This window comes from Arachis stenosperma, chromosome 10, assembly GCF_014773155.1.
Source record: "Arachis stenosperma cultivar V10309 chromosome 10, arast.V10309.gnm1.PFL2, whole genome shotgun sequence".
NCBI classification, from domain to species: Eukaryota; Viridiplantae; Streptophyta; class Magnoliopsida; order Fabales; family Fabaceae; genus Arachis; species Arachis stenosperma.
The window spans coordinates 92,684,304-92,698,531 of record NC_080386.1 but is presented as its reverse complement, the minus strand read 5'-3'; positions in this window follow the sequence as shown (position 1 = coordinate 92,698,531).

Below are 14,228 nucleotides of genomic sequence, written 5' to 3'. Positions count from 1 at the left end.
CTGCGGTGAACGCGTGGCCGCAAACGGAGCGGTAATCGGAGCTCTAGATCAAAAGTTATGGTGGTTTGAAGATCAAGTGAGAGATAGAAGTTTGAGAGAGTGTTCTTCCCCCATTCTTCTCTTTTTCAGCGTGTTTTTGAGTGTTGTGAGGAGAGAGAGTGCTGAAAACTAGGGTTTTGGTCTAGTTGTGTTGGGCCAAGGGCCCACTTTGGGTCCGGTTGGTCCGGTTTGGCCCGTTTGGTCCAATCTTGGTCCGAATTCTATAAAATTGGTACCGAAATTCTCGTCTCAATCTCCTCTATCACATTTAGCCATAAAAATCACATTTTAGGCTTTCTAGAATAAATTATCATTTATGGGTTAATTAGCCGTTAATTAACCGGGTTTTACATTCTACCCACCTTATTGGGAATTTTGCCCACAAAATTCAAATGCAATTACCTGAGAATAAATGCGGATAATCTGTTCGCATCTCCGACTCAAGTTCCCAAGTGTGTTCCTCAACACCGCCTCGACTCCAAGCCACTTTGACTAATGAAACCTCTTTTCCACGCAACCGTTTAATACTAGTATCATCAATTCTGACCGGAGCCACTGGAAGCGTCAAATCTTCCCTTAACTGAACCGACTCAGGTTCCAACACATGGCTAACATCAGGAGTGTACTTCTGAAGCTGCGACACGTGAAACACGTCGTGCAGATTCGAAAGATGAGGTGGTAGAGCCATCCAATACGCCACCGGTCCAATCCTCTCCAGGATCTGAAATGGACCAATGTATCTAGGATTCAACTTATTTGCCTTAATCGCCCTACCTACTCCTGTAGTTGGAGTAACCTTAAGGAAAACATGGTCTTCTTCCTCAAATTCTAAGGGCTTTCGCCTGTGATCGGCGTAACTCTTTTGACGACTCTGCGCCGTAAGCATCCTATCTCGGATTTTCTTGACTTGTTTAGTAGTCTCAGCTATCATTTCCGGCCCCAACAAGCTTTTCTCTCCAGCTTCATACCAACATAGCAGAGATTGACATTTCCTCCCATACAAGGCCTCATACGGAGCCATTCCGATGCTCGCATGATAACTATTATTGTATGCAAACTCCACCAATGGCATATACCAATCCCAACTCGCCGGTTGGTCCAAAACACAAGCTCTTAACATATCCTCTAGTGTTTGGATCGTCCTCTCAGATTGACCATCTGTTTGAGGATGGTAAGCCGTGCTCAAGCTTAATCGGGTTCCAAAAGCTTTCTGAAATGCACCCCAAAACCTTGAAGTGAAGCGAGGATCTCTATCAGAGATTATAGTAGCAGGTACACCATGAAGTCTCACAATCTCCTTTATGTATAACCGTGCTAGCTCCTCAAGGGTGTACGTCATACGAATGGGTAAAAAGTGAGCTGACTTCGTCAGTCGATCCACAATCACCCAAATAGCATCAAAACCAGCCCTAGTCCTTGGCAATCCTGACACGAAGTCCATTGCAATACTTTTCCACTTCCATTGCGGAATCTCTAAAGGTTGCAACATCCCGGAAGGTCTTTGATGTTCAATCTTTACCTTTTGACAAGTTAAGCACTTTGAAACACATTCCGCCACATCATTCTTCATACCCGGCCACCAAAACATCGCCTTTAAATCATGGTACATCTTAGTACTTCCCGGGTGAATGGAGAATCCGCTTTTGTGTGCCTCCTTTAAGATATCATGCCTCAAGGTGCCAACATCCGGCACAATAATCCTACCCTTGAATCTCCATAACCCATCTTTTTCTTCCGACACTCTCCACTGTTTTCCTTGCTCAATAGCCGGTAACACCTTCCATAACGCTTCATCATTTTGATGAGCCTTTAGGAGTTCGGACTTAAAGTCACTTGAGATTTCTAATCGGCTCAAACATAAGGTTCTGGATACTTCTCGAGTACCAATTTTTAGACTCTCGAATCCCTTGAGCAACTTCTCCTCTTGAAGCATCATCCAAGCCGCATATAATGACTTCCGACTTAACGCATCCGCCACTACATTCGCCTTTCTCGGATGGTAATGCAACTCAAAGTCGTAGTCTTTCAACAATTCCATCCACCTTCTCTGCCTCATATTAAGCTCTTTCTGATCAAAGAGGTACTTCAAGCTCTTATGATCAGAGAAAACTTAGAACTTAACCCCATAGAGATAATGCCTCCACACCTTCAAGGCAAACACAACCGCAGCGAGTTCCAAATCGTGCGTAGGGTAACTAACTTCATGAGGTCTCAACTATCGTGAGGCATACACCACCACATTATGATGCTGCATCAGCACGCACCCTAGACCCTTCAATGAGGCATCACAATACACCTCAAATGGCTCATTCGGCTCGGGTAACACTAACACAGGTGCAGTGGTCAACTTTTTCTTCAATGTCTGAAAGCTCTCCTCGCACTCAGGAGTCCAAACAAACGGAGTGTCTTTGCGGGTTAACTTTGTCATTGGCAAAGCTATCTGTGAAAAGCCCTTGATAAACCTTCGGTAATAGCCAGCTAAACCCAGAAAACTCCTTATCTCTGTTACGGTGGTTGGTTGCTTCCAATCCATCACAGCTTCCACCTTAGTTGGATCTACGGCTATTCCCTTCTTACTCACCACGTGACCCAAAAACTTCACCTCACCCTTCCAAAACTCACACTTAGACAGTTTTGCATAGAGTTTCTTCTCCTTTAGAATCTGTAACACGGTCCTCAAGTGTTTCGCATGCTCTTCTTCAGTTTTGGAATAAATTAGTATGTCATCAATGAAGACAACAACAAATTTATCCAGAAACAGACGGAAAACTCTATTCATGTAATCCATGAATACCGCAGGAGCGTTCGTCAACCCAAAAGACATTACAGTGTACTCGTAATGACCATAACGAGTCCTGAAAGCGGTCTTAGGGATATCCTCACCCCTCACCCTTATCTGGTGATAACCGGATTGCAAATCGATCTTGGAGAAAACTCCAGCTCCTTGTAACTGATCCATGAGATCATCAATTCTCGGCAATAGGTACTTATTCTTTATTGTAACCTTGTTCAGTTGCCTGTAATCCACACAAAGTCGCATACTCCCATCCTTCTTCTTCACCAGTAACATTGGAGCACCCCACGGAGAGACACTTGGTCGTATAAAATTCTTTCCCAACAAATCCTCTAACTGAGACTTTAGCTCGTTCATCTTCAACGGTGACATCCTATAAGGAGCACTTGAGATTGGTCCCGCCCCGGGTACCAACTCAATAGCAAACTCAACCTCTCGGTTAGGTGAAAATTCATCAATATCATCAGGAAACACTTTCGGAAACTCACACACAACCGGAATCTGCTCCAACCTTTGATCATCACCCGAAACACCCGCGGCTAACAACAGGATACCCTGACATTCAATTCCAGAACAGTTCACCATCATCGAATTCAAGTAATAATTATTTACCACGACCGACCCTTCTGTATCTTCCAGCATAAAGTACACCGACTTTGTAGAACAATCAAGCAGGACATGGTTCTTAGATAACCAGTCCAATCCCAAGATAAGATCAAGACCGATCATCGGCAAGTAGACTAAATTATGAACAAAATCACGCTGCTGGAACCTAAAGGAAACTTTCGGGCATCCTAGCCTAGTTACCGTGGCTTCATGGGTAGCATTGTACATTATTAGATCATAACCTAAGGTTACGATCTTCAATCCTAACTCATGGGCTTTCTCAAATGCAATAAATGAATGCGATGCTCCCGAATCAAATAAAGCATTTAAAGTTTGACCAGCCATTTCACAGTTACCTCTAATGAGTGTCTCGGATCCCTCGGCACCTATAGCTGAGGTGGTGAACACCCGACCAGTCTGTTGTGCCTTTCCAGCACCTTGTTTCTGCTTCTCCGGACAATTTGCAGCTTTATGCCCCGCCTTTCCATAATTGTAGCACAAACCCCATCCGGCCTTGCATGGTGCTCTCGGATGGTGACTTCCACACCTAGTACAAGCTTGATCATTCTGAGGCTGCTTCCCAAACTTCTTTCCTTGGGAGTTGTTGTTGTTGGGCCTCCTGAAAGAGCTTCCTCACTTGAAAGGCGGACCTCTAGGCGCAAAGCTCTTCCCTCGATTCTGTGGGAATGATCCTTTGTGACTCCCTTTCTCAGCGGTTGCCCTTTTCACACACTCTTCAGCAACCCTACACTTGTTCACCAATTCGAAGAAAGTCCTAATCTCCATTGGCCCTACTGAACTGAAGATATCACTCCGGAGTCTTCCTTCATACTTAACACACTTCCATTCCTCATATTCCACCGGAGTCCCTTGGCACATACGAGAGAACCTGAACAGCTCTTCAAACTTGTTAGTATACTTTGATATTGACATAGTACCCTGCTTCAGCTGTAGTAACTCAAGTTCCTTAGCCGTCCTAGCAGAAGTCGGAAAGTACTTCTTATAGAACTCCTCTTGGAATACATTCCAAGTGATATAGTCATCACCCTGCTGCAGAAGACGTCGGATACCTTGCCACCAATGCGACGCTTCACCGGTGAGCATATAAGTAGCGAACTCGACACGCTGCCCTTCAGGTACCACTTGTGCTTGCAGTGCTCGCTCTATAGCCTGAAACCATGTATCAGCCTCAGTCGGGCTAGTAGTTCCCTTGAACTTAGGCGGATTAACCTTCAAAAAGTTTGCCAGTGTCATCGGGCCCTGAACTCCACCTCCATCATTACCATGGTTGTTCATCTATTGACCAAGAGCCTCAGCAGTGGCTTGCATAGCAGCAGCCATGTTCTCCAACGCAGTCATAAAGTTCACCGGGTCATTAGGGTTATTCTCCGGTGTACGAGTATTCGTACGACCTCTCACACTACCTCTACCGCGTCCACGGCGCCATCTGGTTCCTATACACACCAAACAATCGATATTAAGTTGATCAGTCTCAATATCGGAAGTCTAGTGCTTCAAAGTCCCAAATGCATGCTCATGAACGTTTATGCCAATTATATCAAGCAGATATACTAATAGCACATAACACACATACAGAGAATGCACAGAAGCATAGTCAGTCCATCCCTCAGGCTCTACAGGAACGAACTGCTCTGATACCATAATGTAACACCCTACCATACAGAGTCTTATGCTTAAGTCATAATTCAGAGATGGCAAGGTATTACGACCTCTAAAATAAAAATTTAGTAAGTATAGTAGTATGAATGATTGATTATAACTAGGAGCCTTGGTAGAAAAAGGGGTAAACAAAAATCGCAACTCGAACGCGCAACACTCTGATCGATAACGTAACAAACAAGGATAACTAACGCGAGATTATATATATATACAAAGGAGTGTCAAAAACAGGAATATCAAGACTCAAAATCCGGCTGCGAAGATAACCGGTCCGAGCATAGTAATATATACATATGATAAAATAAGGAAAACCCCAAAGAAAACCCAAAGGGACACAAATACATAAAACATATTCTCCAAAATCTCTCATAAGAGGAGTCATCACAGTTTGTATTATTTAATGGAGATAAAAGTATCTAAGCAAAACATATAAACCAAAACATAGCCCCGAGAACAAAGGATCTTTGCAAATCTAGAAGTCTCTAGCATGCCTCAGCGGGAAACCTCACGCCCTGCATCTGAAAACCACAAAATCCGCATGGGTGAGAACCAGAGGTCCCCATCATGGTAACAGCTTCCACATATATAATACATAATAATAGAGGAAAGCCAAAGGCAATCCTAGAACTTCCTCCAGATAATATCAAAGCTTATAAACAAGCTAAACCATATGTGGCGACTGACTAAAGATTCTTCAGTCTAACTAATACTTCCCTTTCCAATTCCTTCTCACCTCCCAACCACCAGCAGGAGTATAATGTAGCAAACACAGTTATATCAGACAAGAAATATACAAATAGGAACAGTTAAGGCATTTAGACAATTAGCAAGTAATATGCAGTCAAATAGGCAATCTCAAAAAATTCATATAGTATGCATATGATGAATGCCTGTCCCTAGTGGCTGATGATATCATCTGTCGGTTATAGAGACAACCCGACAAGTCCTGGTAGCTAACCATTGGACTGTCCCTCTATCACGCATCCCTAACTCGAGTTATACTCATTATAAACTTGATCAGAATCATGATCTATATCCATCACCTTCACTGGTGAATATTTACGGGAGCGAGCTCATCCGGGTCTTTCACAGTGCCCGGCCACACTTATGACATAGGGTCAAAAGAGCTTCGAGTCTCCACCTGGAACACGTGGTGGCTAGTCACTGCTTCCTCCCAGGGAAACTCTCATCTCCAACAGTGGAAGTGCAACATTCACAATTCATTCAATAGCATATATGTATTTATACATAGCCATAATCATGGCTCCGCCGTAACACGGCAATAATCCAGCCATCCGGCTCACGGTTAAATCCATAACCAGCCGTTTCATTAACAATCACAGCCTTTCGGCCCGTGGCATAACAAGCACTTCCACCACCATCCTCCGCCTCTCACATAATCATGCTTGATCCTCATTGATCATTCATTTTTCCCTTGCTTCACTCGCAAGTTACCACATTCACTAGCCCTTCTTCTTATAGCTAGGCATATCACAATGATTTAAGACATAAGTGGTGAGATCGGAGGCTTAGAAGTATGAAATTTGGCTTTTAAAACTCAAAAATCAACTTTGGGATAAAAACAGGTCCACGCGTACGCGCACTCCACGCGCACGCGTGGATGGCCTCGAAAACTCATCGACGCGTAAGCGTCATGCACGCTAACGCGTGGATTGAAAACTAGCCAAACGACGCGCACGCGTCAACCACGCGTACGCGTGGGTACTCTCGTGCCCCAGGCACAAAACTGGCACAGTTCTGGCATAACTCTCTGGAAAATGGCTGGGCATTGGGTGCAGCACGATCGGCGCGCCCGCGCACATCACGCGCACGCGTGGATGACGCTTTCTGGAAGAACGACGCGTACGCGCCAAGTGCGCCCACGCGCAAGGGGTCATTCTGCTAAAAATTTTCTAAGTTAAAAGCGGCAGAATTCACAAATTTAAACCCCAATCTTCCAACGGACATAACTTCTTCATTTTAAATCATTTTTCACCCGTTCTTCGAACGACATGGACATCCCGGATCCAATTTCATTTCTAAATAGATTTGGCACAAAACAGAGATCCGTAGTCCAAGTTATGTCCCACCAAAATATGCCCAAAAACCATATTTTTCATAAAAACCACAAAGTGCCATTTTCAAAACAAGCCATTTCCAACTCTTTTCAAAATCAATCAAAACATACCAATTTCATCCATTTTCTTTGAAATCAATCAAAATATATTAAATCCAACATCAAGCCTCCTCAACTCACACATTGAGACTTTACCACACTTTACAAAATCACTATCTCATCATTTTAACCCACTTCACCCAATTGGCTCAAACTCAAATATATTGACATATCATATACTCTTCCTCATGCCAATTCTCAACAACATCAATTCCACTAAATCATCATTATACACAATCAATATCATACTCACCATCAACATGGTTCAACCCACAATTCAACCATAACCAATCATCAAGCATATATCACAACATGCATATTTCTCATACATCATACCACTAAGGCATCAATAATCATCACCACATATATGCCCACATCGTATATCTCAATCATTCAACAACATCAACCATTCAATGCCTATCTTAGGGCCTCTAACCTAAGTATTTCCAACCACATTACATATTAGATACGGAAAACCGAAACCATACCTTAGCCAATTTCCCAAGCTCAACCGGAGCACTTCCAAATCACTTATCCACAAGCTCTCAAGGCCTCAACACCTCCAAGAACAGATTTTTCACCACCAAATCCCTTTTTAAGCTTTTCAATATCACCAATCAAGCTCCAATATTCACATATACACAACCTAAGCCACAATCATCACACCCATACACAACATCTCAAAACTCAAATATCATAGAACCACAAATTACACTAGGGTTGAGAATCTTACCACACCCAAGGTCCAAGGAGACAAGATTAACCTTCTCCTTCAAGAGAGTTGGGTCCTATAACATCAAAGAGCCCAAAATCTCAACATTTTTGCTCATAAAACTCGAAAACAAGGCTGGAATTTCAAAGCACAAAACGTGGCTTACCTCAAGATTAATTGTATGGGTTTTGTAGAGCTCTCCGTGGTGAACGCGTGGCCTCAAACGGAGCGGCAATCGGAGCTCTAGATCAAAAGTTATGGTGGTTTGAAGATCAAGTGAGAGATAGAAGTTTGAGAGAGTGTTCTTCCCCCATTCTTCTCTTTTTCAGCGTGTTTTTGAGTGTTGTGAGGAGAGAGAGTTCTGAAAACTAGGGTTTTGGTCTAGTTGTGTTGGGCCAAGGGCCCACTTTGGGTCCAGTTGGCCCGGTTTGGCCCGTTTGGTCCAATCTTGGTCCGAATTCTATAAAATTGGTACCGAAATTTTCGTCTCAATCTCCTCTATCACATTTAGCCATAAAAATCACATTTTAGGCTTTCTAGAATAAATTCTCATTTATGGGTTAATTAGCCGTTAATTAATCTGGTTTTACACTCATCAACGGCTATTATTGCGCATTCTACTACCTAAAGAGCCATGTATACTCTAGAAAAGCAAAATCTAGGACCAGATAACTCTATGCTAAAAATTAAAAAGCATAACATGAAACTTCTAAGTTAAAATCGATAAAGATGAAGCAAACTACTGCTACATTTGAAAATAAAAAAACTCATACATACAGGTAACCAAGTGGCAATTCAAAATAAATAACAAAATTAGGGAGACTGAACTATAACTATATGCATTTCAACCAAAAAGTATATAGGTTGTCTCCTTTAAAAAGAACACTAACAGTATTTTCATAAGTCAAAGTCAGCTAAGGAAGCTCAATATAGAGCAGCAACATTACATTATTTTCATCCATTGTTCAATTGAACTAAGCTAAAGGTTGTAATCACAAAAAGATGAAACTACAAAAACACTCTTTTTGATATTTATGATAGATAATCAAATATAGGATCCCCAGTGTAGAGGTGGAAGCACCTTGATACCATGACCACCAACAGCTCCCCTGGTAGTTCCTAAGGGGCACGGTATGAGTTCATATCATCCTCCATTACTAAAAATCTATGCCAATACACTTTAAGAGTTTGCTTTTGCAAGTGCACTTTCCCCTTGTTGAATCCATTACTTAATCTTCAGTCAAATCTTCTCAACTTCTGAACTGACAGCACAGGATAAGTAATCTTAGACTAACTTTTCACATGACAACGAAGAGTTTGTTATGAAGTCCAAAGCATACAACCCAGATACAAATATTTACAGTGAGAAAGGACCAAGACTGATACAAAATACAAAAATACTGGACTATGTGAAAGGTCTATGCCACAGTTTTTCCAAGATCATCAGAACAATACAGTGGTTAATTCTTTGTACTAGTATTATCAGTTATGTGTTTCTTACAAGGGAAAAGAAGTAGAGCCAATTGGGTCTCAATTGCTCAAGTAAGTAGGGAGAAAAAAAACCGAAGTATCGAAGAAAAATAAGAGGGAAAGGGCGACCATTCACATCAACTAAACACACCCTTCCTGATATCTTATTCTCCTATTAATACCATCAACCTATTACAAAATCATCATGTCCTGGGTGGGATCCTCAAATCCTAGCACTGTGGCGGATCTCCCTGATTTTAACTTCTTTCTCCACGTGTCCACCAATAGATAATAGTCCAATACTAACGGGTATTTTCAGCTCCTGAGTTACAAAGAGGTGTGACGCTATCTAATTGAGAATAGCATTGAGTAATTACACTTCACATACATATCACAATGATATTCTAAGTGTATTATATTTATAATCCAACGATACTCTTACTTCTAATTTGACAAACAGTACACTTGCATATCTTACTTATTGGTTTTTAACATGAACAAAATCAGAATACAGAACATAATAACTCAACAATTATATGAAAATTAAAAAAGGAACAAAAGAACAAAACTATCCTCATACATTAACACCAAAACTAATTTCAGTTCTTAATCAATTGATTCAGCGCAAAATTAGCTTCTTAAGAGAATAAAATTAACTCAAGAACAGAACAAAAAAACAAATAGAAGCAGTGAAAAATCAGACCAAAAAAATCAAGAACCAACCTGAGTCCGAGGCTCCATTCTTGATGATGCAGACAGAGAGTGGCAGAGTGTAGGGAGGAGTGGAGGAAGACGCGGTGGCTACCAGAAAGGGAGAGGCGCTGGACGATGACGGCTGGACGGGGCTCCACGATGGAGGGCGAAGGGGCATTCAAAGAACTTCCATAGAGGAGAAAGACGCAGTGTTTGCCAGTTGAGTGGTTTAGCCTTCCTTCTCTTTTAGGTTCTTTAAATTTTGTGGGTGGCTAGCTACCAAGATCAACGCAATCAATTATTGTTAGGGTTTTGCCGTTTTGGTGTGCTTCAGAGGGGAGGGGGCACGAATGATATTAGGAGAAGATGAAGAACATATTGATTTTTTTTATTTTTTTATATGTTTTGCTTTGTTTCAGAGGGGGATGAATGATTAGGGGAATTGGAGAAGAATGATTGATTTTTGTTTTTTTTAATATGTTTTTGTTTTGTTGTTTAAATTAATTGAAACTAAAAAATTAGAATTAATTAAATTCAAAATTTTGATTGATTTAAAAGAGTATTTTTGTCTAATCAAATAAAGTAAGGATGTATAAGACTTTTTATAAAATTAAATAAAAAATATTTTTTTATTTTTATTTAATTAAAGGGGTATATTAATAAAAGTGGCATAGTTATCAAAACCGAATCGGTAATCAACCCGGTGAGACTACTGGATTACCGGGTCACTAGTTTAACCGTTGGGTCACAGGTTAAACCGGTTGACTCGGTTATAATTAAATAATTATATAAAATTTAATTTCTCTTTATAATAAATTTTTTTATGCAAAATTAAGTTATTTTAATATTTTAATAATTTATTAATTAATTATATTAATCAAATATATGTTGAAAAAAGTTAATATTAATAAATATTATATAATTATCGATAAAAATTATGGTAAGATTAATAAAAATATTTTTGTTTATTTTTTTAATTTAAAGAATATTTAACAACATTTAATATTTTTAATAATTATGTAAAATTAAAAAATAATTAATTTAAGTGAATAAATATAAAATAAAAAATTAAATATAAAATTACTCATTAGAATAAAAAGACAAAAGTGTAAGAAAATTTTAAATTTTACATGAGTAAAAAAGTTAATAAGATAAAGTTATTAATTAGGATATGTCTAATAAGTTATTATATATTTATAAAAAGGCGTATATAACCTCAAAAATTATGTTGGCCTGGTGGTTACAAATTTGCAATCTTTTCAGGAGTGTCAGGTTCGAACCCAGCAGGTGACGTTGTCAAATGACCGGTCAGGTTTGGTCTGCAGTTCAGTCCAGTTTTTTAAAAAAAGTTTTCTAACAATATTAAAATCAAGAGAAAAGAACTCTTTTGCATTCTTGTAACTCATTAACTTTCAAACTTCAAGAGAGGTTAACATGTGTCACGTTCTTGTCCTAGCTGGCACTGTACAATTAGTGATGTGGCAATAGATGTAATAAGGTGAAAATTGCTTTAAAAAAAGTTTTCTAACAATATTAAAATCAAGAGAAAAGAACTCTTTTGCATTCTTGTAACTCATTAACTTTCAAACTTCAAGAGATCTAGAGAGGTGAAAATAAGAATGGAATACTGATCATCTCGCGTCCCATTTTTCTTTTTCATTTTCATCTATTTGTCTTGTTCATTTTGTAATCAAGCTGAAAAAGGACAGTCGAGGAGTTAGGTATTAATTCCTTCATTTGTCTTTTTAAAAGGCACAATAAATAAAGAGATGGGAGCAAAAAAAGGCAACACATTTTCCTTTCTTTTGTTTTTAACTCTCATTTGGATATTGATTTCATGAGGTATATTTTTGTATTCATGAGTTGTTTTTCTTTCTTAACGTGATGGGTTGATTATTTGATCGTATTTGATTGAGGTATTTTTTTTTTCATAAACTTTGTTAATAACTTGTCAAATCACATAACTTTTCTACATTATCATAAGAAAAATTTTAAGAGAAATGCCAATGGAGTTATGATATATATTGGAGGAGAGGTGTCAGAAATTGAAAGGGCTAATGTTGAAGTGCAGAATATCTTCTGTATGGAAGGGTTATTCAAAGATTTGGGATACACCACTTTTAAAAATTTCTATTACAATAAAATAATTTTAGACTTGATGATGGTTTACACTTAATTAGATTTGATAGTGATTTCAAAATGTATAAACATGCAATTAAAAATGAAAGAAGAGTCCATGTTTAATAGGATTATAATGTTGATCCACCTGATAAACTTAAGATATAATTGATATCGATGATGACATTTTTAACTCTCCTACAGACCCACCTTACGCCTTGTGTTTGCCAGAAGAGCAACAAGACAAATCAATAGTAACAAAATAATCAAGAAAAAAATTTTTCTGTAATGTATTTTTATTTTATTATCTCAATTGTCATATTAAATTTTTAATATTTATTTAAATAAATTAGTAAATTAATTATTAGACCAACTTAATCCAGTTCTTCCATGGTTATATTACGGATTACGCAATGTCAATTAGGAAAAGAATATGACACATGTTAACCTCTTTTGGCACTTTTTAATTTTAATATTGTAACTGTGGTTGAGTTAGACGCCGTTATGGGAGAGGGAGGGGAATGACGAGAGTGTGGTGTCAGTAAGCACCCAACTCGCACCGTGCGAGTTCCAGTTGGCAACACGCACCGTCCGATTTCCGTCCCAGGACACTCACCGTCCGATTGCTTCACTGAAGGACACGTGTTGCGTAGCAGGAGCTCCCCAATTCGGTGCCCTTATACCAAACCCTCACTCATGCATTCACTCCTCTCACCATCCAAAAACATCACTCTCCCAACTTTCACTTTCAAAGCTGAAGCCCCCATTGTTGTTCATCTTCCTCCTCTCATTTCTGCATGTTTGAATACATAAGAGAATGCCAAAAAAAATAAAACTAGAGATGTTGATCGACCTGAGCTTCATATTATGCATTATCTCAGTCATTCTGATTATGTAAGTTTTTTTTTTAAAGTTTTTAAATTTTTTATTTAAAAGTATTAATGTAAAATATTTATTTGTTATGATTGTTGTTATTAGAAGTGCAAATTTGAAATATCCATAGGATAGAATGATTATTACTATTTTTTAGCATTTATATGTATTTTTAAAATTTTTTAGAATTTTTTGAATTAATTTTTAAATGTAAATATTATTGTTAGTGAAATTATTGTTATTATTTTGTAAGTTTGGGACGTTTTTATAGAGCACGGAAATTTTGTTTGTGAATTTTGAATGTTTTGTAATTATAGTTATGTTTAAATATAAATATAAGCAAATTAAAAAAAAATTGGAGCCCCAACGGTTCAATTTTATAATTGTAATTAATATTGAAAATAGGTTTAATTTTTATAATTTTTTTAAATTATTAACTAGGTATAATTGTAATGAATGAAGGTAAATGTTATTCTTGTTGTGAGAAACTATTAGTCTTAGTTTGGGAAACTATTAATTAGTTAGTATGAATGATGTTCCAAAAAGAATTTAGGCATAGAGTGATTGTTATCAATGTTTTTTATAATTCAGTCAAATATGTTTATTTAAATAATAGTATATGTAATTAGTATTACATATTATTCAAGATAAATGTGTTATTGTAGAGAGATTTGATTAGGTATTTATGTATTAGTTATCATTATTATTAATAGTTGTTGTGGTAAAAAATATTTTTATTTTAGTAGTAAGCTAGTAAGTGTTAAGAAGTTGAGTGATACTTTGTTATGTTCTTTGCAGAAGTTAAGAATGTTGACATGTGAGCATCCTGTTCCTCCGGATCGGTACAATGATAGGGTAGAGGAGCATCTACGACTTACTGGCTTTTACCATGCATCACAGATTGGGGTAGTCCAATGTCAAAAGGCATTGGTGAATGCTTTAATCGAGAGGTGGCACCCCGACACACATACGTTTCACCTTCCCATTGGTGAATGTGCCGTCACTCTTGAAGATGTTGCTCTAATACTTGGTCTTCCAACGGACGGACTTCCAGTTACAGGGATGAC